Consider the following 26,879-nt stretch of genomic DNA (forward strand, 5'->3'; position numbering starts at 1 on the left):
CGAGGTAAATATTTCGCAACCTTGTACAATCAATGGTACTAAGCCATATAGACTATTGCAACGGAATTTATGCGGGATGCAAAGAACAACTGACAAAGAAACTTCAGACCGCTCAAAACACAGCAGCCAGACTGACATTTGGTAAATCACGATTCCAAAGTGCCAAACCCCTCCGGGCAAAATTGCACTGGCTTCCAATCAAAGAACGTATCACCTTCAAAATCTGCACCCTGGTCCACAAAATTATCTATGGCCAAGTCCCAGGATATATGACAAACCTCACTGACCTACCAATCAGAAACATATCTAGTTCATCTCGAACATACCTACTACTACTACTAATCATTTCTAAAGCGCTACTAGACGTACGCAGCGCTGTACACTTGAACATGAAGAGACAGTCCCACCTCTTTAACATTGCTTTTGTCTCGTAACCACTTGTAACCACTCGCCTCCACCTACCCTCCTCTCTTCCTTCCCGCTCACACTAATTGATTTGATTTGCTTACTTTATTTATTTTTTGTCTATTAGATTGTAAGCTCTTTGAGCAGGGACTGTCTTTCTTCTATGTTTGTACAGCGCTGCGTATGCCTTGTAGCGCTATAGAAATGCTAAATAGTAGTAGTAGTAGTAGTAGTAGTAGTAATTACCTAAACCTCCACTACCCAAAGTGCAAAGGACTCAAATACAAAGCAACCTACGCATCCAGCTTCTCCTAAATAAGCACACAATTATGGAACGCACTGCCAAAAGCTGTGAAAACAACCTATGACCACCTAAACTTCAGGAAATCACTGAAAACCTACCTATTCAAAAAGGCAAACCCCACCGACCCAACATACAGTGGGGGAAATAAGTATTTGATCCCTTGCTGATTTTGTAAGTTTGCCCACTGACAAAGACATGAGCAGCCCATAATTGAAGGGTAGGTTATTGGTAACAGTGAGAGATAGCACATCACAAATTAAATCCGGAAAATCACATTGTGGAAAGTATATGAATTTATTTGCATTCTGCAGAGGGAAATAAGTATTTGATCCCCCACCAACCAGTAAGAGATCTGGCCCCTACAGACCAGGTAGATGCTCCAAATCAACTCGTTACCTGCATGACAGACAGCTGTCGGCAATGGTCACCTGTATGAAAGACACCTGTCCACAGACTCAGTGAATCAGTCAGACTCTAACCTCTACAAAATGGCCAAGAGCAAGGAGCTGTCTAAGGATGTCAGGGACAAGATCATACACCTGCACAAGGCTGGAATGGGCTACAAAACCATCAGTAAGACGCTGGGCGAGAAGGAGACAACTGTTGGTGCCATAGTAAGAAAATGGAAGAAGTACAAAATGACTGTCAATCAACAAAGATCTGGGGCTCCACGCAAAATCTCACCTCGTGGGGTATCCTTGATCATGAGGAAGGTTAGAAATCAGCCTACAACTACAAGGGGGGAACTTGTCAATGATCTCAAGGCAGCTGGGACCACTGTCACCACGAAAACCATTGATAACACATTACGACATAACGGATTGCAATCCTGCAGTGCCCGCAAGGTCCCCCTGCTCCGGAAGGCACATGTGATGGCCCGTCTGAAGTTTGCCAGTGAACACCTGGATGATGCCGAGAGTGATTGGGAGAAGGTGCTGTGGTCAGATGAGACAAAAATTGAGCTCTTTGGCATGAACTCAACTCGCCGTGTTTGGAGGAAGAGAAATGCTGCCTATGACCCAAAGAACACCGTCCCCACTGTCAAGCATGGAGGTGGAAATGTTATGTTTTGGGGGTGTTTCTCTGCTAAGGGCACAGGACTACTTCACCGCATCAATGGGAGAATGGATGGGGCCATGTACCGTACAATTCTGAGTGACAACCTCCTTCCCTCCGCCAGGGCCTTAAAAATGGGTCGTGGCTGGGTCTTCCAGCACGACAATGACCCAAAACATACAGCCAAGGCAACAAAGGAGTGGCTCAGGAAGAAGCACATTAGGGTCATGGAGTGGCCTAGCCAGTCACCAGACCTTAATCCCATTGAAAACTTATGGAGGGAGCTGAAGCTGCGAGTTGCCAAGCGACAGCCCAGAACTCTTAATGATTTAGAGATGATCTGCAAAGAGGAGTGGACCAAAATTCCTCCTGACATGTGTGCAAACCTATTCATCAACTACAGAAGACGTCTGACCGCTGTGCTTGCCAACAAGGGTTTTGCCACCAAGTATTAGGTCTTGTTTGCCAGAGGGATCAAATACTTATTTCCCTCTGCAGAATGCAAATAAATTCATATACTTTCCACAATGTGATTTTCCGGATTTAATTTGTGATGTGCTATCTCTCACTGTTACCAATAACCTACCCTTCAATTATGGGCTGCTCATGTCTTTGTCAGTGGGCAAACTTACAAAATCAGCAAGGGATCAAATACTTATTTCCCCCACTGTAGATACACTCGGCAACACAGCAAAACCAAAGTTCGTAATGGACACCACATAACCTTTCCTCTCCTCAACCCCCATTGTACCTGAAACACATGTACCTTGATTCGACCACAATATTACCTTGTATTTGTCTCTTTACTGGACTTGGCGAATGTTGTTATTCAACCACACTATCACCTTGTATTTGTTTCTCTACCGGCCTAGGCGAAAGCCTTTACGGTACTATGTAAGCCACATTGAGCCTGCAAATAGGTGGGAAAATGTGGGATACAAATGCGACAAATAAATAAATATACAGCTGGACTGCCTTGAACAGCTGGACAAGGGTTTCAGATTGTGTTATCTGATATGGTCTAGATCAGTGGTTCTCAACCCAGTCCTTGGGGCACACTAAGCCAGTTAGGTGACATCCACAATCAGTATGCATGAGATACATATGGCTACACTGCCTCCTTTATATGCAGATCTACCTCCTGCATATTCATTGTGGATATTCTGACCAGCTGGGTGTACCCTGAGAACTAGTCTGAGAACCACTGGTCTAGATCCATATGTTTGAGGGTCAGTTTTCAATCACTGGATATTACATTACAAGTCTTCACTAGTCCTGCATATCTTCCTCCTCATTATGGACCCGACTCTATATATGGTGCCTAAAATTAACTCGTGTTAGGCAATCATGCCTAAGCGTATTCTAAACACTGTGCATAAATGTGCACTGGTGTAAATCTCTGTGCATACAATTAAGGGCAGTGGGACATATTATAGATTTGGAACGCCCACAAAACGCCAATTTCCACGCCCCTTTTTGCCTGCATGCATTAGAATTTAGGCAGAGTACATTTATTTATTACATTTGTACCCCACGCTTTCCCACACAGAGCAGGCTCAATGCGGCTTACATAGTAAAAAGTAAATAGAATTACAAAAATCTTGAAGGAAATTATTACAATTTGTAGTAAACATAGTAGTAGTAGGAAAGGCTATGTAAATTGAACATGGAGAGGTAAACAAAGATAGGATATGTAAAGGAGAAGAATTTGGGGAGGGTAAGGCACAGCAAAAGGAGAAGAATTTGGGGAGGGTAAGGCGCAGGAAGGATGAAGAGGAAAAGATTGGGGATGAGAATAAGGAGAGTGGGGGACAATGGCCTAAGGTATAACAATCGTAGGACAGGAATCATGTGGGTGGTCTTTCGTTAAGTTGGGTCATTAGGGTAGGCTTTCTTGAAGAGATGGGTCTTCAACACTCAAGTACACATGTAAATTATCATTTTTGCCAATCAGTGCTCATTATTGCTTGTTAAGAGCTGGTAACGCTTAACACCTTGTTAAAACAATTAATCTACGCTCGTATTTATAGACTACGCGTAGATTTATGGGCGGAACTCTAGGCGCGCTATAGAGAATCTGGGGGGTATTTGTCTAAGGCAGGGGTAGGCAACTCCGGTCCTCGAGAGCCGCAGGCAGGTCAGGTTTTCAGGATATCCACAATGAATATGCAGGAGATAGATTTGCAAGCACTGCCTCCATGGTATGCAAATCTTATCTCCTGCATATTCATTGTGGATATCCTGAAAACCTGACCTGCCTGCGGCTCTCGAGGACTGGAATTGCCTACCTCTGCACTAGGCTACTCCTCCACTGGCAACATTCCATGTGGAGGCAATGCGGCTGCGCAGGCTTCTGTTTCTGTGAGTCTGACGTCCGGACGTCAGACTCACAGAAACAGAAGCCTGCGCGGCTGCGTTGCTGATCTGCAAGGGCCGACTTCTACATGGAATGTTGCTAGTGGAATAGCAACATTAACATTCCATGTAGAATCTCAAATAGTAGCAACAGAATCTCCAATAGTAGCAACATTCCATGTAGAATCTCAAATAGTAGCAACAGAATCTCCAACAGTAGCAACATTCCATGTAGAATCTCAAATAGTAGCAACAGAATCTCCAACAGTAGCAACATTCCATGTAGAATCTCAAATAGTAGCAACAGAATCTCCAACAGTAGCCAGCATTCCATGTTCCACTGCACTAACCACTAGGACAGAGGTAGGCAATTCCAGTCCTCGAGAGCCGCAGGCAGGTCAGGTTTTCAGGATATCCACAATGAATATGCAGGAGATAGATTTGCATACCATGGAGGCAGTGCTTGCAAATCTATCTCCTGCATATTCACTGTGGATATCCTGAAAACCTGCCCTGCCTGCGGCTCTCGAGGACCGGAGTTGCCTACCCCTGGTCTAAGGCATCTGATTCTCTGAACAATAAACAAAGAAAGAAAAAAAAAAAAAAAAGAGATTATTGGGTATAACCTGAGCAACCTGCTCTTGCTCACCACACCACACCACACCCTGGAATATCAGAGTATCCTGGAAAATCTTGCCAGATTCTGATGGCAGAATCAAACACAGTTCAATACATGAGGCTTTCAGGAGTACTAAAACTAGCAGTGCTTTTATCAGCATTACCAGATTCAGTGGGAAACAACTGTATGAAACGACTTTCACATTATCCTTTTGACTCCTGGGACAAATTAAAGGGAGTCCTTCTGAACAGAGGCAATGCACAGATGACAATGTTTTCCAAGGCTTTTTGTGCCTCACAATAGAAAGTTACTTTCTTTAATTGATGTTTCGGAGGCACATCGGTACCCATTTCACAGCACAGATCTTCATACTTATGCCATATATTAACTATGTTAACAACTTACACACACACAGTAAATATATTTCACTATAGTTGTATTACCTCTAATACACGCATTACTACTAACAACTATACAAACGTTAATAAAGGAATTTAAACGTATGTATAGTTGTTAGTAGTAATAAATGTATATATTAACTACCGTGTTTCCCTGAAAATAAGACACTGTCTTATATTAATTTTTGCCCCCCAAAATGCGCTAAGTCTTATTTTCAGGGGCTGTCTTATTTTTCGGGGTTGGCCTGCCCGCGCCTCCGTCGCTCCTGGAACTAACCTTTAATGCCTCCTTTCACCTTCGCAGCAAGCAGCAGCAGGGCAGGCCACTCCTTCCTTCCGTGTCCCGCCCTCGCCTGACGTAACATCCTCGAGGGCGGGGCATGGACGGAAGGAGTGGCCTGCCCTGCTGCTGCTTGCTGCGAAGGTGAAAGGAGGCGTTTAAGGTTAGTTCCGGGAGCGACGGAGGGTGGGTGGAGGGGGGGCCCGGCGACCTTGGGTGTGGGGGGGTGGCCCGGGGGCGGCCTTGTCCGGCTCTCGGCAGCCCTGCTTTCAAACAAAAATTTGCTAGGTCTTACTTTCGCGGGAGGCCTTATATCTACCAATTCAGGAAAACCTCTACTAGGTCTTATTTTCGGGGGATGTCTTACTTTCGGGGAAACAGGGTATGGGTGTAGCTGGTCTGAAGAACGTTGATGTATTGAAAAAAGTGTCGCTTATGGACGCCACTTCATAAGTGACACTTTTTGAAATACATTAACGGTCTTTATAAAGACCAGCTGTGCTCACTTTTTAAAGATACATCCATGACTGTTGAATACTTCCACCAAGACTCCCGAGGCAGGCACGAATGTGCCGAAACATGGCGCCGTGCCGAGTCATCATCAAATAAAAGTTGTTAAAACTACATAGCGAAAAGTCCTTGGTCTGTTTTGAAGAGTCTGTCCCGTTCCCACTTTTTGTCCCATTGCATTTCTCTCGTCCCTATTTTCTGAATTTGGCACAGCTCCATCTTTTTAGCTGCACTGTCTTTCAAATGCCACCTAGCAACAAGGATAATAAATCTCATAGTAGCTGAGGCATGTTGAGACACCAGCTAGTCCAGTACTCCTTACAGGCTCAGTTCTGGCATACATTTATCATCTTCTCTCACAAACTGAATGTTGATACATGGTGCAATTTTCTGTTGTTGTTGTTGTTGTTCGTGGTGTCATTTGATAAATTACACAAAGCTCCCACTGAATAGGAAGCAGATTGATAATCAGGAATGATATTCCTTTGAACTGCAGTCTATCAAATACTAGGTAGATAAATACATACATGCATACCACTAGACGCTTTGATTTTGCAAATTCAAACCTTTCAAAACTGCCAGTAGCCTACAGAGCCAAATTTATAATTATCTTTGATTGTCAAGATGGGCCAGAATACCTAAACAAGGTTAACCTAGGAGTGGCCTAGTGGTTAGGGTGGTGGACTTTGGTCCTGAGGAACTGAGTTCGATTCCCGGCCTAGGCAGCTCCTTGTGACTTTGGGCAAGTCACTTAACCCTCCATTGCCTGCCGCATTGAGCCTGCCATGAGTGGGAAAAAGTGCAGGGTACAAATAAAAAAAATAAAAAAAAATACACATTTGAGACCTCTATGGTCCCCTCAAGGAACATCATTATCGGTACCCTCGTCAAAAGAAACTGCACAAGGTAATACCACCAGTGAGCCCTTCTCAGAAGTAGCCCCCACACTCTGAAACTCACTCTCAGAGGGCTACATCTAACTCAAGACTACTACTACTTATCACTTGTATAGCACTACAAGGCATACGCAGCGCTGTACACCATACACAAAAGACAGTCCCTGCTCAAAGAGCTTACAATCTAGATAAGACAGGCAAACAGACAGAACAATTAAGGGGTAAGGGGATAAAGAGGTGAGGATAAAAGGACAGGGCAAGTGAGTAGTGGTTAGGAGTCAAAAGCTGTGGTAAAGAGGTGGGCTTTAAGTTTGGACTTGAAAACGGCCAAAGACGGGGCTAGACGTACAGGCTCGGGAAGTCTATTCCAGGCGAGAGGTGCAGCAAGATAAAAGGAACGGAGTCTGGAATTAGCAGTAGAGGAGAAGGGGACAGATAAGAGAGATTTATCTACAGAACGGAGTACCCGAGGGGGGGCGTAGGGAGAGACAAGAGTGGAGAGGTAATAGGGAGCGGCAGAGTGAATGCACTTATAGGTCAATAACAGAAGCTTGAACTGAATACGGAAACGGATAGGGAGCCAGTGAAGTGATTTAAAGAGAGGGCTAATGTGAGCATAGCGACTACCTCTGCTTCAGGAAGCAGGTGAAAGCCTGGCTCTTCTCCAAGCTTTTAACACCTATGGCGACTGACTACTCTCTGAATAGCTTGCGGTCCACCTCATAACTAAGACCAGTTCCAGATGCCTTATTCAGCTGCATATATAATTTGCCTTAAGTTCAGCCACCCATTTATTGATCACAATGCCTTTGTGCTATCCATCTTGTCTGTCACTGCACTTACCCTCTCGGTTGCCAATTAAGAGGTTTCATTGTACTGTACCGACATCGTGAGCATTATTTCTATGTTATTCGAAGGCTCTAAAGTGCCTATTAAGATGTTGCATTTGTACTGTGCTGACAACGTATCATATACTCTTCTATGAATGCTCTTCCATGCAGCCTATTATGGTGCATTGGTTGTTTTCTGCTGACATTTATTTATTTTTGTTACATTTGTACCCCGCGCTTTCCCACTCATGGCAGGCTCAATGCGGCTTACATGGGGCAATGGAGGGTTAAGTGACTTGCCCAGAGTCACAAGGAGCTGCCTGTGCCTGAAGTGGGAATTGAACTCAGTTCCTCAGTTCCCCAGGACCAGAGTCCACCACCCTAACCACTAGGCCACTCCTCCACTGTTGCTGCTATTTGAGATTCTACATGGAATGTTGCTATTCCACTAGCAACATTCCATGTAGAAGTCGGCACTTGCAGACCACCAATGTGGCTGCGCAGGCTTCTGCGAGTCTGACGTCCTGCACATACGTGCGGGACGTCAGACTCACAGAAACAGAAGCCTGTGCAGCCTTCTACATGGAATGTTGCTAGTGGAATAGCAACATTCCATGTAGAATCTCCAATAGTAGCAACATTCCATGCAGAATCTCCAATAGTATCTATTTTATTTTTGTTACATTTGTACCCTGCGCTTTCCCACTCATGGCAGGCTCAATGCGGCTTACATGGGGCAATGGAGGGTTAAGTGACTTGCCCAGAGTCACAAAGAGCTGCCTGTGCCGGGAATCGAACTCACATATCTGCTATATGAATATTCTACTATGCTGTTTTAAATATATTATTATTATTATTTTATTTGTTACATTTGTATCCCACATTTTCCCACATATTTGCAGGCTCAATGTGGCTTACATAATACCGTGAAGGCATTTGCCAAATCCGGTTCGGGATAGGTACAAAATGTTGTATTGGGATAGGGAAGATAAGATTCAATCAAGTTGGGTTGAGGTAAAAGAGTTCATTAATGTCCAATACGATCTTTAATAGTGAAGTGTTGCAGGGTTGAGTCATTTAAGTTGGGTCATTCGGAGATGCCCTTCCGAATAGGTGAGTCTTTAATGACTTTCTGAATTTTAGGTAATCATAAGTTGTTTTCACCACTTGAGGCAATGCGTTCCACAGGCGCATGCCTATGTATCATGTCATTGCAATTACTAGGATTTAATTTGCCTATCTCCAATCCAATTGCTTTCTTAGTCTTGATAAGAGATCTCTGAAATGAAAGGGGTGTAGTACGATTTGGACCCCTTTACCATTACTTAATTTATATACATCTCCTGCCTTCATATCTGCTCAATCAAGAACAAGCGGTACTTTCGCACAACTTCTGCTTCCAATCACTAATATGAATCTTCCTATCCACGGATGCTGCCCTGATTGCTGTTACAACAGTCTGGCAAAATACCCAAGGTCAATATTCAGCAATATCAAACATATAAACGGCAAGTGATCGACTCACCTGCAAATGCGCAGTACAGACTTCCCTCTCTGTCCCGCCCTCGTGTCAAGATGTCATGACGTCAGAGGGCGGAACAGAGAGGGAAACGGAGTCGGACTGTCGGACGCCGCCACTGCCGTCTGGAAACGAACATCGCGCCAACCAACCTCCACCCTCCCCCCCCCATTCCCGCAGTTGCTCCCTCCCCCTTCCGTGCCGGGCCCCCTGCACTGACCTGACAGCGCCTCTCACCTCCGTATGGAAGCGCTGTAGGCAGCAGCAGAGCGATCTGCTGCTGCCTGTAGCGCTTTCACACGGAGGTGAGAGGCGCTGTCAGGTCAGTGCAGGGGGCCCGGCACGGAGGAGGGAGGGAGCGGCGGTGAGGAGGGTAACTGAACATGGGGGGAGGATCGGTGGACGGGGTGAGGCCAGGGGAGAGTGGAGGGCTGCAATACTCGCCCGTTTTTACGGGCTTAACGGCTAGTATATAGATAAATAGATATAGATAGATATCTTTATTGGATTTTTAGCAAACTAACCATATAATTTACTACTACTAATCATTTCTATAGCGCTACTACACGTATGCAGGTACTTTCTCTGTACTCCAGAAGGCTCACATTCTAAATTTTTGTACAAAGAACTGCAGTGGGAACCCAGGTCTCCAGGCTCAAAGCCCACTGCACTAGCCTACTCAAGAGTACTCAATATGTGGTCATAACTTTATATAGACAACTCACACAGACAGACAGGTTAAGCGGATGGCAGGTAAAAATTTAGCCGGCATCGACAGCTGATTTTCAAACAAAAGAACTTGTTAGCCAGCACTGGTATTGACAACAACTATATACAGTCCACAGTACCAGGACTGATTTGTCTTAATTATAGTAACAGATCATTTCAGACGTACTGTCATCATAATCTCAAGTGAGTGGATCTCAAGGAGTCGGAGCCTCGGGAGAGGCAACAGTTGCCATACCAAAAGAAATTCAAATGCAAAGAGAGCCTTCTAACATCATTACGAGATTAAAAACAGCATAGTTTATGTCAATCCCTCATGGCGCCCAAATCTGCATCAGCATTGTACAAACTCCTACAATTGTCTAAACCGAATATATGTTCCACCCTGCCTGGGAAAAGGAAGTAAATGTTTCACTTTCCTGTAAGGACCGGAAAGTCTTTTGGACAAAACCATGCATTCTTCTCTATCAGCTGCTCTTTTACAATCCACTTATTATATTTTTCATAAATCCTATTGGGCGCCTGCAAAGTAAGTCGTAATATATCAAATTTGTGCTGGTCATGTCAATCTGCTGTGGGATCCCTCGATCATATGCTTTTTCACTGTCATAATTTGCAACCGTATTGGAAACTGATTTGGGACATTATTCAGAAAGTATTTGGCATTCCAGATGCTTTGTCTTTTAAAGTGCTAATCCTTAAAGCATCCACCCTTGGTTTGTCAGTCAATCATTGGTACTCAGTCATCTGGACTATTGTAACTCACTCTACGCTGGCTGCAAAGAGCAAATACTCAAAAAACTCCAGACAGCCCAGAACACGGCAGCCAGACTAATATTAGGCACATCAAAATATTCAGCACAGCGCAAAACCCCTACGAGAAAAACTACACTGGCTCCCACTAAAAGAACGAATCACGTCCAAACTTTGCACCCTAGTCCATAAAATCATCCATGGCAACGCCCCAGCCTACATGTCAGACCTAATAGAACTACCACCCAGGAACGCAAAAAAATCTTCTCGCACACTCCTTAATCTTCATCCTCCCAAGTGTAAAGGTCTGAAATACAAATCAATGCACGCATCTACCTTTTCCTATACGAGCACGCAGCTCTGGAACACGCTGCCACGTAACCTGAAAACAAGCTATGAATTGACCAATTTCCGTAAACTATTGAAAACCTATCTCTTCAACAAGATATATCACAAAGATCAACATGTGTAACTGTATAATCTTTAAAATATCCAGAAATGTCTTATAATGTCTTTTGCTTTAACACTATCATGTATTTCACCACCATGTTAACACAAAACCCTCTGTAAACCAAATGTATATTCTCTTCTATTTCCATTGTCCATGATGAATTGTAAGCCACATTGAGCCTGCAAAGAGGTGGGATAATGTGGGATACAAATGCAATAAATAAATAAATAAAGCATGTAAAATTGTTTAATTTGATGATTTCGCTTGGTCTTCACTTGATTGTTTTACATTGGAAAAATAATCTGCACGTCTCATTTCATGAATGGTGGAATTTCCTCTGTTCATATAGGCGTTATGAGGAAATAGCTGCCAAAACTTTTCGGTCATATTTTGTCCTTCCATAAAACATGGTCATTGCTAGATTTGCGTGTAACTTTATTAGGTGAAATCAACTCCTTTTAATCATATGCACATACTGTTCTGCTTTATTCTCTGTTAACCTACTGCTACTTTTTTTTTTTTTTGCTTTTTGTTTTTGGTTTGTTGCTTTTATTTTAGTTTTTGAAAATGTTTGATGATTAATTGGATAAACCATATAGAGCTTGTTCATTTCTTCCACATATGTGTATTATTATTATTGTAACGCTGATTTTTAAAAAAAGGTTCCAGAGAAGATCCGGGAAATTATAGACCGGCGAGTCTGACGTCGGTGCTGGGCAAAATTGTTGAGACTATTATAAAGAACAAAATTACAGAGCATATTCAAAAGCATGGATTAATGAGACAAAGTCAACATGGATTTAGTGAAGGGAAATCTTGCCTCACCAATCTACTACATTTCTTTGAAGGGGTGAACAAACACGTGGATAAAGGGGAGCCGGTTGATATTGTGTATCTGGATTTTCAGAAGGCGTTTGATAAAGTACCTCATGAAAGACTCCAGAGTCATGGGATAGGAGGTAGTGTTCTATTGTAGATTAAAAACTGGTTAAAAGATAGAAAACAGAGAGTAGGGTTAAATGGTCAGTATTCTCAATGGAGTAGGGTAGTAAGTGGGGTTCCCCAGGGGTCTGTGCTGGGACCGCTGCTTTTTAACATATTTATAAATGACCTAGAGATGGGAGTAACTAGTGAGGTAATTAAATTTGCTGATGACACAAAGTTATTCAAAGTCGTTAAATCGTGGGAGGATTGTGAAAAATTACAAGAGGACCTTATGAGACTGGGAGACTGGGCGTCTAAATGGCAGACGATGTTTAATGTGAGCAAGTGCAAAATGATGCATGTGGGAAAGAGGAACCCGAATTATAGCTACGTCATGCAAGGTTCCACGTTAGGAGTCACGGACCAAGAAAGGGATCTAGGTGTCATCGTTGATGATACGTTAAAACTTTCTGCTTAGTGTGCTGCTGCGGCTAAGAAAGCAAATAGAATGTTAGGTATTATTAGGAAAAGAATGGAAATCAAAAATGAGGATGTTATAATGCCTTTGTATCGCTCCATGGTGCGACCGCACCTCGAATATTGTGTTCAATTCTGGTTGCCGCACCTCAAAAAAGATATAGTGGAATTAGAAAAGGTGCAGAGAAGGGCGACGAAAATGATAAAGGGGATGGGACGACTTCCCTATGAGGAAAGGCTACAGCGGCTAGGGCTCTTCAGCTTGGAGAAAAGGCAGCTGAGGGGAGATATGATAGAGGTCTATAAAATAATGAGTGGAGTTGAACGGGTAGATGTGAAGCGTCTGTTCATGTTTTCCAAAAATACTAGAACCAGGGGGAATGCAATGAAGCTACAATGTAGTAAATTTAAAATGAATCGGAGAAAATTTTCTTCACGCAACGTGTAATCAAACTCTGGAATTCGTTGCCAGAGAATGTGGTAAAGGCGGTTAGCTTAGTGGAGTTTTAAAAAGGTTTGGACGGCTTCCTAAAGGAAAAGTCCACAGACCATTATTAAATGGACTTGGGGAAAATCCACTATTTCTGGGATAAGCAGTATAAATTGTTTTGTACATTTTTGGGATCTTGCCGGGTATTTGTGACCTGGATTGGCCACTGTTGGAAACAGGATGCTGGGCTTGATGGACCTTTGGTCTTTCCCAGTATGGCAGTACTTATGTACTAAACTTATAAAGATTTAAAAAAAACAAAAAAAAACAGCACAGCAATAAATCTTGGATTCCAAAAAAGAATTGTAATCTAATACTGGAGGTTGTCTTTTCTAAAATCTCTTCCCATTATATTTATTGGAAATTATTTCGAGGGAATGAATTATTAATAACTAGTAAAAAAGCCCCGTTTCTGATGTAAATGAAACGGGGGCTAGCAAGGTTTTCTTCTGTGTGCATGTGGGAGTGTGTGTGTCTGTGCCCTCTGCCCTCTCTCCCCTCCCCCCTCTGAGTCCTTCACTGTTACAGAGAGAGAGAGTGATTTGATTTCGTGCTTTGCTGTGTTTTCCTTCACTGTTTGTGTTACAGAGAGAGCGAGGGCGGGGCAGACACTCAAGGGGAAACCGGATATCTCTCCCCCTTCACACTTCCGGCTGGAGGCTTCATAGAATGTTGGTGGTGCCTTTTATATAGAGAGATGTTATCCTACCTTAGTTATAAAAGTGATGTGTGGCATTCTCTTTCCAATCATAACTGCCAAGATAGCTCATTTGTGAGTTATTTACATAAAATTATAAGGAATGAGCTGGATAACAAATTTGTAGTTGGCTTTGATTTGCTATGTGGAATTGGTAAAGCAATATTACTATTCAAAGTTGTTTTTAAACCTTTATTTCCAGTATTTATCATCATTTGAACCTACCCAACAGATTTTCAATTCTATTGTATGTTTGGTATGTGGATCTCAGGAGCTTAACCGAGATTAGATAGCAGAGCCGGTAGTGGGAGGCGGGGCTGGAGGCGGGGATAGTGCGGGGCAGACTTATTCGGTCTGTGCCAGAGCCAGTGGTGGGAGGCGGGACTGGAGGTTGGGAGGCAGGGATAGCGCTTGGCAGACTTATACGGTCTGTGCCAGAGCCGGAGGTGGGGATAGTGCTGGGCAGACTTATACGGCCTGTGCCAGAGCCAGTGGTGGGAGGCAAGGATAGTGCTGGGCAGACTTATATGGTCTGTGCCAGAGCCGGTGGTTGGGAGGCGGGGCTGGTGGTTGGGAGGCGGGGCTAGTGCTGGGCAGACTTATACGGTCTGTGCCCTGAAGAGGACAGGTACAAATCAAAGTAGGGTATACACAAAAGTAGCACACATGACTTGTCTTGTTGGGCAGACTGGATGGACCATGCAGGTCTTTTTCTGCCGTGATCTACTATGTTACTATGGTAGCCCAGTCCCTTTCCTTTATATTTATCCAAGCTTACCGTATCTAGGCCATTAACTTTTGACCTTAAAATTGATCTTTAGGGTCACTTCCACCAGATATCATCCACCCCCACCTTCCTGTCAACCTATGTACAAATGACCTGCCCTTGATGACAACTTTTTAAAAAATTTATTAAAGACTTTTATGGACATCAGAGTTAAAACAGAAGTACAACAAAGACCAAACAATACTGGCAGGAAAATGCCCAAAATGATGGCTTCAGAAAATACAGATGAAAACTATGTTTGCAATTAATTTTAACTCTAAGGTACAAGATAAACAACAAAGAATTTTCCAATAACCTCCCTCCCCCACTCCAAAGAAAACAAAATCCCACCCAATACACTCTCCCCTAACAAACACAACCCAACTGGACAACTCAGAAACAGGGGATTTATAGGATGTCTTTAATGTTCATTGAGTGTATAAAACCTATTTGATAACGATTTCTTTAACTTAAGAAAAACGTATGTGGGTTACTTAATCCAATCAAAAGGAAACGCATTTTGAATCACCTAAAGAAATTGATACTCAACTGTATTCATGCAAAAAGTTCACCTTTCATTTTCACCTACTGAACATGAAAAATTGAGATGTAGGGCCTCAGGTCCTCCCCCCCCCCCCCCCCAAAAAAAAGGAACCCAATGAAAATCAAAAAGGGGCACAGCAAATTTGATAGCTAGAGGAATTCCTCTCTTCCATCATATATTTACTGGTAAGGAAATTTCTAACTATCAAGGTTAGTCACTCTTTAGTGACCTTGGCTAATGTTCATACCACTTCATCCTATATAATAAAAAGAACCTCCAACATTCTGAAGCCAGCAGCCTTGCAGTGAAGCCTGAGGTGTTCGTAGGCATCATAATAGTTCCGCCCACATTCTCAGCTGATTCCAAGGCAAGGGGAGGAGTAGGGAAACACGCGGAGCGTGTTTCCCTACTCCTCCCCCTGCCTGGGAAACAGCAGACACTGCGCCGCTCCCTGCCACTTCGCAACAACCCCCCCCCCCCCCCCCCCGCTCGGCGCATCAACAAAGCCGTCACGTACCTCTGCTGAGCTGACGGATCCAAAGTTCTGTTCTCGGCTGCGGGGCGTGGCTTCATGATTGAGCATCAGTGGAAGTTTCTGTGCATGCGTCTGATGTCAGACGCACGCACATAGACTTCAACAGATGCTCAATCATGAAGCCACGCCCCGTAGCTGACAAAGAACAGAACTTGATCCGTCAGCTCAGCAGAGGTACGTGACAGCTTCAGGGGAGGTATTTCGGAGGAAAGGGTGGTGTACAAAGGGTCGCGGTAGGGGGGTGCAGGGGACATTAAAGCGGAGGGGGGGTTTTGAATGTGAGGGAGGAGGTAGTCTGGAACGCGGTGGGAGGGGCTTGACGGCCCTTGAACTGGGAGGGAGGGACATATGTGTGGGTGGGTGTGTGGATGTGCTTCGCCTGGGGCCCTTGAACTGGGAGGGAGGGGGGTCTGCAACTCGGGAGGGAGGGAGTTCTGCAACTCAGGAAGGAAGGAAGAAAGGGAGGGAGGGGTATGGAACTCGGGAGGGAGGGGTATGGAACTCGGGAGGGAAGGAAGGGAGGATGGGTGGGAATTTACCTTGCTAGCGCCCGTTTCATAGCGTTTCGAAATGGGCCTTTTTTACTAGTAAGTACATAAGTATTGCCATACTGGGAGAGACCAAAAGTCCATCGAGCCCAGCATCCTGTTTCCAACAGTGGCCAATCCAGGTCACAAATACCCGGCAAGAAACCAAAAATGTACAGGGCCCCTTTTACTAAGCTTACTGCAGCTTAAAATGGTTCACCGTGGGATGTGTTCTGGTGTCCTGAGGTATGTTTCAAATCGGTGTGTAACTATAAGCTAAAAATAATTTTAAATTTGTTGGGGGGAGCGTGTCTGGTGGGCAGAGTGTGGGCATTCCTGCAGTACTAAGCGCAGCTACATTATCGCGTACTAAGTGGCTAGCACACGATTAGCACGTGAGACCTGTCTACTGACATTAGCATATGGCCATTAATACAAAAAAAATGAGAAAATCACCCATTTTACTCTGTGGTAAAAATGGTCTTAAATGTAGGGAAAACCCTGCTAAGCTAACTGCTTTTATCACATTCCTAGCAACAAATTCTAGAGCTATTTTCTCAGATTAGTTTTAAATTTACTACTTAGTAGCTTCATTGCTTGCCCCCCCCCCCCCCCCCCCAGTCCTAGTATTTTGGGAAAGCGTGAACAAGCGATTTCCCTCTACCCATTAACATAAAAATAGCCATACTGGATCAGACCAATGGTCCATCTAGCCCTGTATCCTGTTTCCAACAGGTGGCTAATAAGTACCTTGCAGAAACCCAATTGGTAGCAACATTCCATGCTACCAATCCCAGGGCAAGCAGTGGCTTCCCCCATGTCCATCTTAATAACACACTAAGGACTTTTCCTCCAGGAATTTGTCCAAACCTTATTTAAACCTAGATACCCTGACCGCCATTACTACATCCTGCAGCAAAATGTTCCAGCGCTTAACTATTCTTTGAGTGAAAAAATATTTCTTCCTATTTGCTTTAAAATTATTTCCAGGTAATTTCATTGAGCACCCCCTGGTCTTTGTACCTTTTTGAAAGAGTGAAAAATCGATTCACTTTTATCCGTTCTACACCACTCAGGAATTTACAGACCTCAAATCATCTGTCCCCCCCCCCCCCCCCCCCCCAGCTGTCTTTTTTCCAAGCTGAAGAACCCTAACCTCTTTAGCCTTTCCTCATATGGGAGGAGTTCCATCCCTTTTATCATTCTGGACACTCTTCTTTGAACTTTTTCTAGTTCCGCTATAACTTTTTTCTTGAGATACAATGACCAGAATTGAACGCAATACTCAAGGTGAAGTCACACCATGGAGCGATACAGAAGCATTATAATATGTTTGGTCTTATTTTGCATCCTTTTCCTAATAATTCCTAGCATCCAGTCCACCCAGTATTTATAGACCTCCATTATCTCCCCTCAGTCATCTGTTCTCCAAGTTGAAGAGCCCTAGCCGCTTTAGCCTTTTCTCATAGGGAAGTTGTTCCATCCCCTTTATCATTTCCTTCACCCTTCTCTATAACTTTTCTAATTCCACTATACCTTTTTTGAGATGCGGTGACCAGAAACGTACACAGTATTTGAGGTGCAGTTGCACCATGGAGCAACACAAAGGCATTATAACACAGTAACATAGTAGATGACAGCAGAAAAAGACCTGCACGGTCCATCCAGTCTGCCCAACAAGATAACTCATATTTGCTGCTTTTTGTGTATACCATACTTTGATTTGTACCTGTGCTCTTCAGGGCACAGATCCCAGCACTATCCCCGCCTCCCAACCACCAGACCCACTGCCCACCACCGGCTCTGGCACAGACCATATAAGTCTGCCCAGCACTATCCCCGCCTCCCAACCACCAGCCCTGCCTCCCGATCTTGACTAAGCTCATTTTTGTTTTCTATTCCTTTCCTAATAATTCCTAACATTCTATTTGCTTTCTTAGCTGCCGCTGCACATTGAGCAGAAGGTTTCAAAGTATCATCAACGACGACACTTTTTCCTGAGTGGTGACTCCTAATATGGAACTTTGCATCGCATAGCTATAGTTTGGGTTCCTCTTTCCCACTTTGCACTTGCTCACAATAAACGTCATCTGTCATTTGGATGCCCAGTCTTCCAGTCTCGTTAAGTTCCTCTTGCAACTTTTCACAATCCTCTTGTGATTTAACAACTTTGAAACACTTTCAGGGGCATTTTCGAAAAAGAAGGGCACTCATCTTTCGACACAAATCGGGAGATGAGTGTCCTTCTCTCAGGGTCGCCCAAATCAGCACAATCGAAAGCCGATTTTGGGCATCCTCAACTGCTTTCCGTTGCGGGGGACGACCAAAGTTCCCGGGGGCGTGTCGGCAGTGTACCGAAGGCGGGACGGGGGCATGCTTAAGAGATGGGCGTCCTCAGCTGATAATGGAAAAAAGAAGGGCGTGACTTTACTTGGTCCCTTTTTTTTCACGACCAATCCTCAAAAAGGTGTCCAAACTTACCAGATGACCACCGGAGGGAATCGGGGATGACCTCCCCGTACTCCCACCCTAAAAAAAAAATTAAAAAACATTTTTTCCAGCCTCAAATGTCATACCCAGCTCCATCACAGCAGTATGCAGGTCCCTGAAGCAGTTTTAAGTGGGTGCAGTGCACTTCAGGCAGGCGGACCCAGGCCCTTCCCCCCCTACCTGTTACACTTGTGGTGGTAAATGTGAGCCCTCCAAAACCCACCCGAAACCCACTGTACCCACATGTAGGTGCCCCCCTTCAACCCTAAAGGCTATGGTAGTGTTGTACAGTTGTGGGGAGTGGGGTTTGGGGGGGGGGCTCAGCACCCAAGGTAAAGGAGGTATGCACATGGGAGCAATAAGTCCACTGCAGTGCCCCCTAGGGTGCCCGGTTGGTGTCCTGGCATGTCAGGGGGACCAGTGCACTACAAATGCTGGCCCCTCCCACAACCAAATGCCTTGGATTTGGCCGGGTTTGAGAAGGCCGGCCTCGGTTTCCATTATCAGCAAAAACCTATGCCGGCCATCTCAAACCCGGCCATCTCTGACATTTGGCCGGCCCCAACCGTATTATCGAAACGAAAGATGGCCGGCCATCTTTTTCGACAATACGTTTCGGGACCGCTGTTTGCAGTGCCGGCCATATAGATGGCTGTCGCCATTCGATTATGTCCCTCCACGATGTCTCAAAAATGTATCTAAAATTAGCTTGGGTTACTTTCTATTTTCCATGCTCTTAGGTTGGTACATCATTTCTCTACTGAATTGATTCTCCATGTATCTAAAAATGGATACTATAATCAAAACTTTTTTTTTTTGCCCAGCAGTTTCTCGTTCCATTGGACTCCCGATCCAATTTATACAGCACTATGAACTCTCATATAGGGGAATCCTCTATTTTTAAATGCCTTCCCCAACTCAGCCCATCCATCACAATGCTACTTCTACTACTACTACTATTTAGCATTTCTATAGCGCTATAAGGCATACGCAGCGCTGCACAAACATAGAAGAAAGACAGTCCCTGCTCAAAGAGCTATGTAATAAAAGTGAGCCAAGTATAGGACAATCAAGCCATTGTGACATCACTGATGAGGTTGGCTCTTATTGGTGGCCTGAGGCATTATGACATCACAATATTAGCTCTGGTTACAAGAGACTACTACTACTACTATTTAGCATTTCTATAGCGCTAAAAGGCATACGCAGCGCTGCACAAACATAGAAGAAAGACAGTCCCTGCTCAAAGAGCTATGTAATAAAAGTGAGCCAAGTATAGGACAATCAAGCCATTGTGACATCACTGATGAGGTTGGCTCTTATTGGTGGCCTGAGGCATTATGACATCACAATATTAGCTCTGGTTACAAGAGACTACTACTATTACTATTTATCACTTCTATAGCGCTACAAGGCGTACGGAGCGCTGCACAAACATAGAAGAAAGACAGTCCCTGCTCGAAGAGCTTACAATCTAATAGACAAAAAATAAATAAAGTAAGCAAATCAAATCAATTAATGTGGACGGGAAGGAAGAGAGGACGGTAGGTGGAGGCGAGTGGTTACAAGTGGTTACGAATCAAAAGCAATGTTAAAGAGGTGGGCTTTCAGTCTAGATTTAAAGGTGGCCAAGGATGGGGCAAGACGTAGGGGCTCAGGAAGTTTATTCCAGGCGTAGGGTGCGGCGAGACAGAAGGCGCGAAGTCTGGAGTTGGCAGTAGTGGAGAAGGGAACAGATAAGAAGGATTTATCCATGGAGCGGAGTGCACGGGAAGGGGTGTAGGGAAGGACGAGTGTGGAGAGATACTGGGGAGCAGCAGAGTGAATACATTTATAGGTTAGTAGAAGAAGTTTGAACAGGATGCGAAAACAGATAGGGAGCCAGTGAAGGGTCTTGAGGAGAGGGGTAGTATGAGTAAAGCGACCCTGGCGGAAGATGAGACGCCAGTCCTCAGTTGCCATGGCTCACTCCTGAACTATGTAGGTTTAGAATCGGAACACTACATATCACTGTTGAGTCTTGTCCGCAAACACAGGCCCTCCCGTATGCAATTGTTAGTAAAAAGTACTGCAACACATTGATTTAAAATTGTAATCACAAGATTAATCATGTAACTTTGATTCCAGTTTCCCTAAAAAAAAATTGTAATTCTTTCAGAGTACAAACTATTATTCCCCTTCCTCCCACTCAGGGCCAGCATCTCTCCATTTCCGTTCCTTTCCACCTCTCCAGGGCCAGCATCTCTTTTGTCCCTTCTGACTTCCTCTGCCCCATGTCATACTGTACAAAAACACAAACTGCCTTCAAATATAATCTAGTTCCTTTTTCAATTGTTAGAACCAGTGTTCTTCATTTACGTTATTTGATTTCATGTCTGGTCACCCCTAATTTTGAAATAATAGGCTAATTAATATACAGAGGCATATTGTTAGAAAAGGGTGCTGCCAACCATTGCATGCCAATGTCATCAAAAAATCTTTAAACCAAAAAAAAAAGAAGAAGAAAAAGAAAGAGAACCCAAATAGTTTAGATAGGAAATGATAGAATTATTCTTGTTTCATGCATAACAATTGCATTCTATGAAATGTTGCTGTTCACACTGTGATATCCCCCTTCTCACTCAGGGTGACCTGGTTCTCAATATGCAGATCATATGCAAATTAGTGTGCTACCCCTTCTCGCTCAGGGTGACCTGGTTCCCACTAAGCAAATTAAACAGGTTTCACCAACTGCGTATTTCTCAGGCAACTCTTTATTCCAGCCCCTGGGCACACTTCTTCTAGCTTAATACTTTATCCTTTCATAGATCTTCACACTGAGCCTCCCCACACAGATACAGGGGCTCAGTACTACACCAATACTATGGGGACTCTCAACCCCAGGCTTTGCAGCCTGCTTCTCTCAGTACTTTGGACACACAGTCCCCTCTTTGAACACACAGTTCCGGACACACAGTCTTTTCTTCTTTGGACACACAGTCCCCTCTTTGAACACACAGTTCCTATAAGTACTGAGGACACACAGTCAAACACTAATGCTTTAGGGACTTCTTACCCCAGGACTTTCAGCCTGCTGATCGCCTTTGGACACCCAGTCCACCCCAAGTCCATAAGGTTAGCCAGTATCTTTCAGGGGCTCTCTCTTCTTCTGCTGCTAGCTCACTTCCCTTCCTTTCAGAACTCAGGTGGGGTCAGGGTTGCCAGGTGGAAAAATTTTTTCCCACCCAAACCAGCCTAAATCCAGCCCAAACCCGCCCAAACTCAAACCCCACCCCTGACACCCCCACCCCCGCGTCATCACCCCGCCCCCGCCGTCATCAACCCCGCCCCCGCCGTTATCGGCCCCGCCTCCCCCGTCACCGGCCCCACCTCCCTTGTAATCGGCCCCGCCTACCCCATCATCGGCCCCGCCCAGAACGTCACTAACCCCGCCCAAAACGTCACTAACCCCGCCCCCCGCGGCCAAAAAAACCGCCTGAAAACCGCCCAAAAGAAAAAAAAGAAGCCCAAAAAACCGCAACCCGCCGCGGGCAAAAATTTCCCGCGGCGGGTCGCGGAAAACCGCCCAATTGGGCGGTAAAACCGCCCACCTGGCAACACTGGGTGGGGTATAAAGTGGTTAATTAGCCACCCAGGACCCAGCCCATAACCACCTGCACCTGTGGACCTCCCAGGGCTCTCCCCGGTCCTAGTGACCTCCACCTATTCTCCTAGCGCCCTCTAGTGGCCTACACCATATAGGACACCCTCTTACTTATCACAACACGTTTTTGAAATGAATATAAAACCGCTACCACACATAAGAAGTGAAGTGAAGGTTTCCATACACTGCAGTACTGTTCTTGAGTCATGCAAGGATTGTCAAAACAATATTGTACAATTCAAGGCATATCCACCAAAGGAAAGTAAAATGCATAGTCTTAGGCTTTAATTTATTAAACTTTTTTTTTTCCTTACGTATGTACAGGAAAAAAAAAAAAGTTTACTAAGGGCCCTGTTTACTGAGGCGTGCTAGTGTTTTTAGCACGCGCCAATGCTAGAGACACCGATATATTGATATGGGTGTCTCTAGTGTTAGTGCACCTACAGTGCAGCTCAGTAAACAGGGCCCTAAATATTTAGGCTCTTGGGGCCAATGCAGAAAGCTACCTCAGATCGAAGAATACTGGTAACGGAATTCAAACATGCGTGGGATAAACATAAAGGAAGCCTGTGCAGAAGGAAGGGATCCTCAGGAGCATAGCCTAGAATGGGTGGCAGAGCTGGTGGTTGGGAGGCGGGGCTAGTGCTGGGCAGACTTATACGGTCTGTGCTGGGGCTGGTGGTTGGGAGGTGCGACTAATGCTGGGCAGACTTATACGGTCAGTGCCGGGGCTGGTGGTTGGGCGGCGGGGATGGAACTGGGCAGACTTATACGGTCTGTGCCAGAGCCGGTGGTGGGAGGTAGGGATAGTGCTGGGCAGACTTATACGGTCTGTGCCAGAGCTGGTGGTGGGAGGTGGGACTGGTAGTTGGGAGGCGGGGATAGGGCTGGCCAGACTTATACGGTCTGTGCACTGAAGAGGACAGTACAAATAAAAAAGTAGCACATATGAATTTATGTTCTTGGGCAGACTGGATGGACCGTGCAGGTCTTTTTCTGCCGTCATCTACTATGTTTACTATTCTGTGTGCATGTTACCGGTCGCACGATGCAGAAAGGAGTTCAGCGTAGCAGTTAACTTGTGTGGTAGACATGGGCGCACGATGTGTTAAAATGAATGGTAATAAGACCATTACGTACTCCTCTACAATGCACAGAAGTAAACAGAATTTTAATGTGTGCAAAACGCGAGAAACATTACTGCTAGCTCTGGGGCAGTGTAGAAGAGCTGGTCGAGAGGATGCAATGCCAGTTTTGGGGGATTTAAACGTCTTGTTTCTTTATTCTGCAACCAGATAAAGTGCCTGCAACTTTAAAAGACAGAACAGAAGATAGCAACTTTGTGCACGTGTCCATATAAAAAGGAAAGTACCAGCACACATCTGTGCATAAAATGGAATTTTGTTCTGTGCAGAAATATCAGCAAGATAGTTTTGCGACGTTAATATTGATGCGCAGAACATTCCATTCCAATTCATGTGTAAGATATATGCTGGTACTATCATTTTCTTTGCACAGTGAAGGCAGCCTTACTATAGATTTTATTTATTTTTCCATTTATAGGCTGCTTATTAACTGGGTACCAATATAAAAGCATCCAAAACAAACAAAAGCCTGACATAAGGATAACATTGGATACTGTGTCTCATCACTAGCAGGATTCCTCTGATTACCGCACAAGTTGTATATATTTTATTAAGATTTATTTACCACCTTTTTGAAGAAATTCACTCAGGACGATGTACTACTACTACTACTTAACATTTCTAGAGCGCGCTACTAGGGTTACGCAGCGCTGTACAAATTAACAAATAAGGCCAGTCCCTGCTCAGAAGAGCTTACAATCTAAAGGACGAAATGTCAAGTTGGGGTAGTTTAGATTTCCTGAGAGGAGGTGTAGTGATTAGGTGCCGAAGGCGACATTGAAGAGGTGGGATTTGAGCAATGATTTGAAGATGGGTAGGGAGGGATGTACAGCAAGAATAATTCAAACATATGCAACGGACAATTACAGCAGTAAAAGTATTCAAATAATGGTAGAAGGTATGGCATGGAATGCTACTGGAAATTACAATGTCAACACACTATGCAGTAGTAAAACATGTCAATAGACAGTATACGGTGTAAGCAAAGAACCTGAATTTGCATGTCGTTAGTTTATAACATTGCCACAGATATGTCTTGTTATTCTGGTAGTAGAAGCCACAAACCGATGGCTGAGCATCAGCTCATTAATTAGATGCATCATTTGTTTTCTTAAATTCTTATATTTTTTTCCTGTATAAAGGAAGTATCTATCCTTCATAGCCATAAACCTGATACCCCAAAATGAAAAGGTCTCTCTCAGGTTATACCTTCAGAGATACCACTCAGAGGGTATATTTCACAATCTCAATGCTACCACGAAAGATCAAATCACGTGAAACTCGTACATATACCCAGAAATGTTATTAATGCATTCTATTATATTACTATCATGTATTCCATCACCAAGCAATCCAACAACATCCTTCTGTAACACCAAATGTATATCCTCTTCTCATTTTCATTATCCATGATGGTTTTTGTAAGCCACATTGCGCCTGCAAAGAGGTAGGAAAATGTGGGGTACAAGTGCAATAAATAAATGAAAGAAAGAAAGTGCGTCTAGCAGCACAGGGCTAGCACACTTATCAGTACTATACAAATAATCCATGGCCAGAAGTTTGGAAATAATCAGGTTATCAATAGAAATCAAACAAAATAAAACATGGAAAAGAAAATAAGATGATACCTTTTTTATTGGACATAACTTAATACATTTCTTGATCAAGAAATGTATTAAGTTATGTCCAATAAAAAAGGTATCATCTTATTTTCTTTTCCATGTTTTATTTTGTTTGATTTCTATTGATAACCTTAAGAGTGGACTAACACGGCTACCACACCTCTCTACATGTAGAACCCCAAAGAATAGCAAGATTCTGGAACCCTAAAGAGTAACAAGATTCCAGGCAGAAACTCAAAGAGTAGCAACATTCCATGTAGAACCCGATCTGACAAAGAAGGGCAACCTTCGAAAGCTAAGCAAGAAATGTATTAAGTTATGTCCAATAAAAAAGGTATCATCTTATTTTCTTTTCCATGTTTTATTTTGTTTGATTTCTATAGATTCTACATGGAATGTTGCTATTCCACTAGCAACATTCCATGTAGAAGTCGGCCCTTGTAAATCACCAATGTGGCCGCGCAGGCTTCTGCTTCTGTGAGTCTGACGTCCTGCACGTATGTGCAGGACGTCAGACTCACAGAAACAGAAGCCTGCGCAGCCTTCTACATGGAATGTTGCTAGTGGAATAGCAACATTCCATGTAGAATCTCCAATAGTAGCAACATTCCATATAGAATCGCCAATAGTATCTATTTTACTGTCATAGTAATGCTTGAATGTTTTCACTTATATACACTGTCAGCTAGCACATTTGCTTATTTCCGATCTGAGGAAGAAGGGCAACCTTGGAAAGCTAATCAAGAAATGTATTAAGTTATGTCCAATAAAAAAGGTATCATCTTATTTTCTTTTCCATGTTTTATTTTGTTTGATTTTTCTATTGATAACCTTAAGAGTGAACTAACACGGCTACCACACTCCTCTACTTAAGATGGAAATAATCAGAAAATCACAGGATAGCTTAACAAAACAAAACAACTATAAGATCTCTGTGGGTTTCTCAATGCTACTGTTGGGACCCCACAATCAGCTGAGTGTTTACAAATCAAATCCGCATATACTGGAAACACAAGCTACGCTCGTTTAGGCGCACGTGAACCCGACAGGGGTGGGTTTGGGAAGCCGACACTCCCATGTCATTGATTTAACCTACAGCCCCTGTAAACGTCTATCACACAGCTTTCAGCTAGACGGTGCGTGTGGCAGAATCATTCAGCGCCGGCTCGCCCATGCAGAAACAGCAAGTCACGCGCACTGGACGGCTGTCGCGCGCCCTCGAGGGCCGGGGGGGTCTCCGCCTCCCTTCCCCCCCGCGGTCTCGCGCTCTCCCCCGCCCCATCATCCTACCGTCAAGCTCACTGCCTGAGGCCGCCCGCCATCGGCCCCAGGCCACCACCGCTTTCTCCCTTCTCCGACGCCCCGCCCCCTCCGCCCTGCTAGAAACAGGAAGTTGCGTCAGAGGCGGGGCTTGGGCTGAAGGAGAAGTTGCGTCATCGAGAGGGCGGGATCATGTGGGGCAAAAAGGAAAGTCTTAGGGTTTGTTGTTGTTGGTCGAGTTCAAGTTGGCAGCCAGGACGGGGAGACAAAGTAGCGGGGGGGGGGGGGGGGGGGAATAGGGTTCGCGTGCGAGTTGCTGAGCGGCTGCTTCTACCGGTTTAGCTCTCACCGCACTTTGATGACGGTTGTCCGGGAGGTAACCTAGTAGATGACGGCAGAAAAAGACCTGCACGGTCCACCCAGTCTGCCCAACAAGACAAACTCATATGTGCCATTTTTTGTGTACACCTGACCTTGATTTGTATCTGCCATTTTCAGGGCACAGACGTATAAGGCTGCCCAGCACTATCCCCACCTCCCAACCCACCACTGGCTCAGGCACAAACCGTAGAAGTCTGCCCAGCACTAGCCCCGCCTCCCAACCACCAGCCCCGCCTCCCAACGCCGGCTCTGGCACAGACCATATGTCCAGAGAAA

The 26,879-nt window shown here is 44.5% G+C and overlaps 1 protein-coding gene across 2 annotated transcripts in view; it reads right to left on the bottom strand.

Moving 5' to 3' along the window:
* The window catches only part of ZDHHC7 (zinc finger DHHC-type containing 7), a 141,081-nt gene extending 114,752 nt beyond the window's left edge, over nt 1-26,329 (bottom strand). The window contains exon 1 of one of the 2 annotated variants that reach the window (XM_030204538.1): nt 26,253-26,329. The gene's annotated coding sequence lies outside the window, so the exon portion shown is untranslated. Of the gene's footprint in view, nt 1-26,058; nt 26,114-26,252 lie in introns of those variants that run through there. The other variant, XM_030204539.1, reaches the window with a different exon arrangement.
* Nucleotides 26,330-26,879: the final 550 nt, after the last annotated feature.

This window comes from Microcaecilia unicolor, chromosome 5, assembly GCF_901765095.1.
Source record: "Microcaecilia unicolor chromosome 5, aMicUni1.1, whole genome shotgun sequence".
NCBI lineage: Eukaryota > Metazoa > Chordata > Amphibia > Gymnophiona > Siphonopidae > Microcaecilia > Microcaecilia unicolor.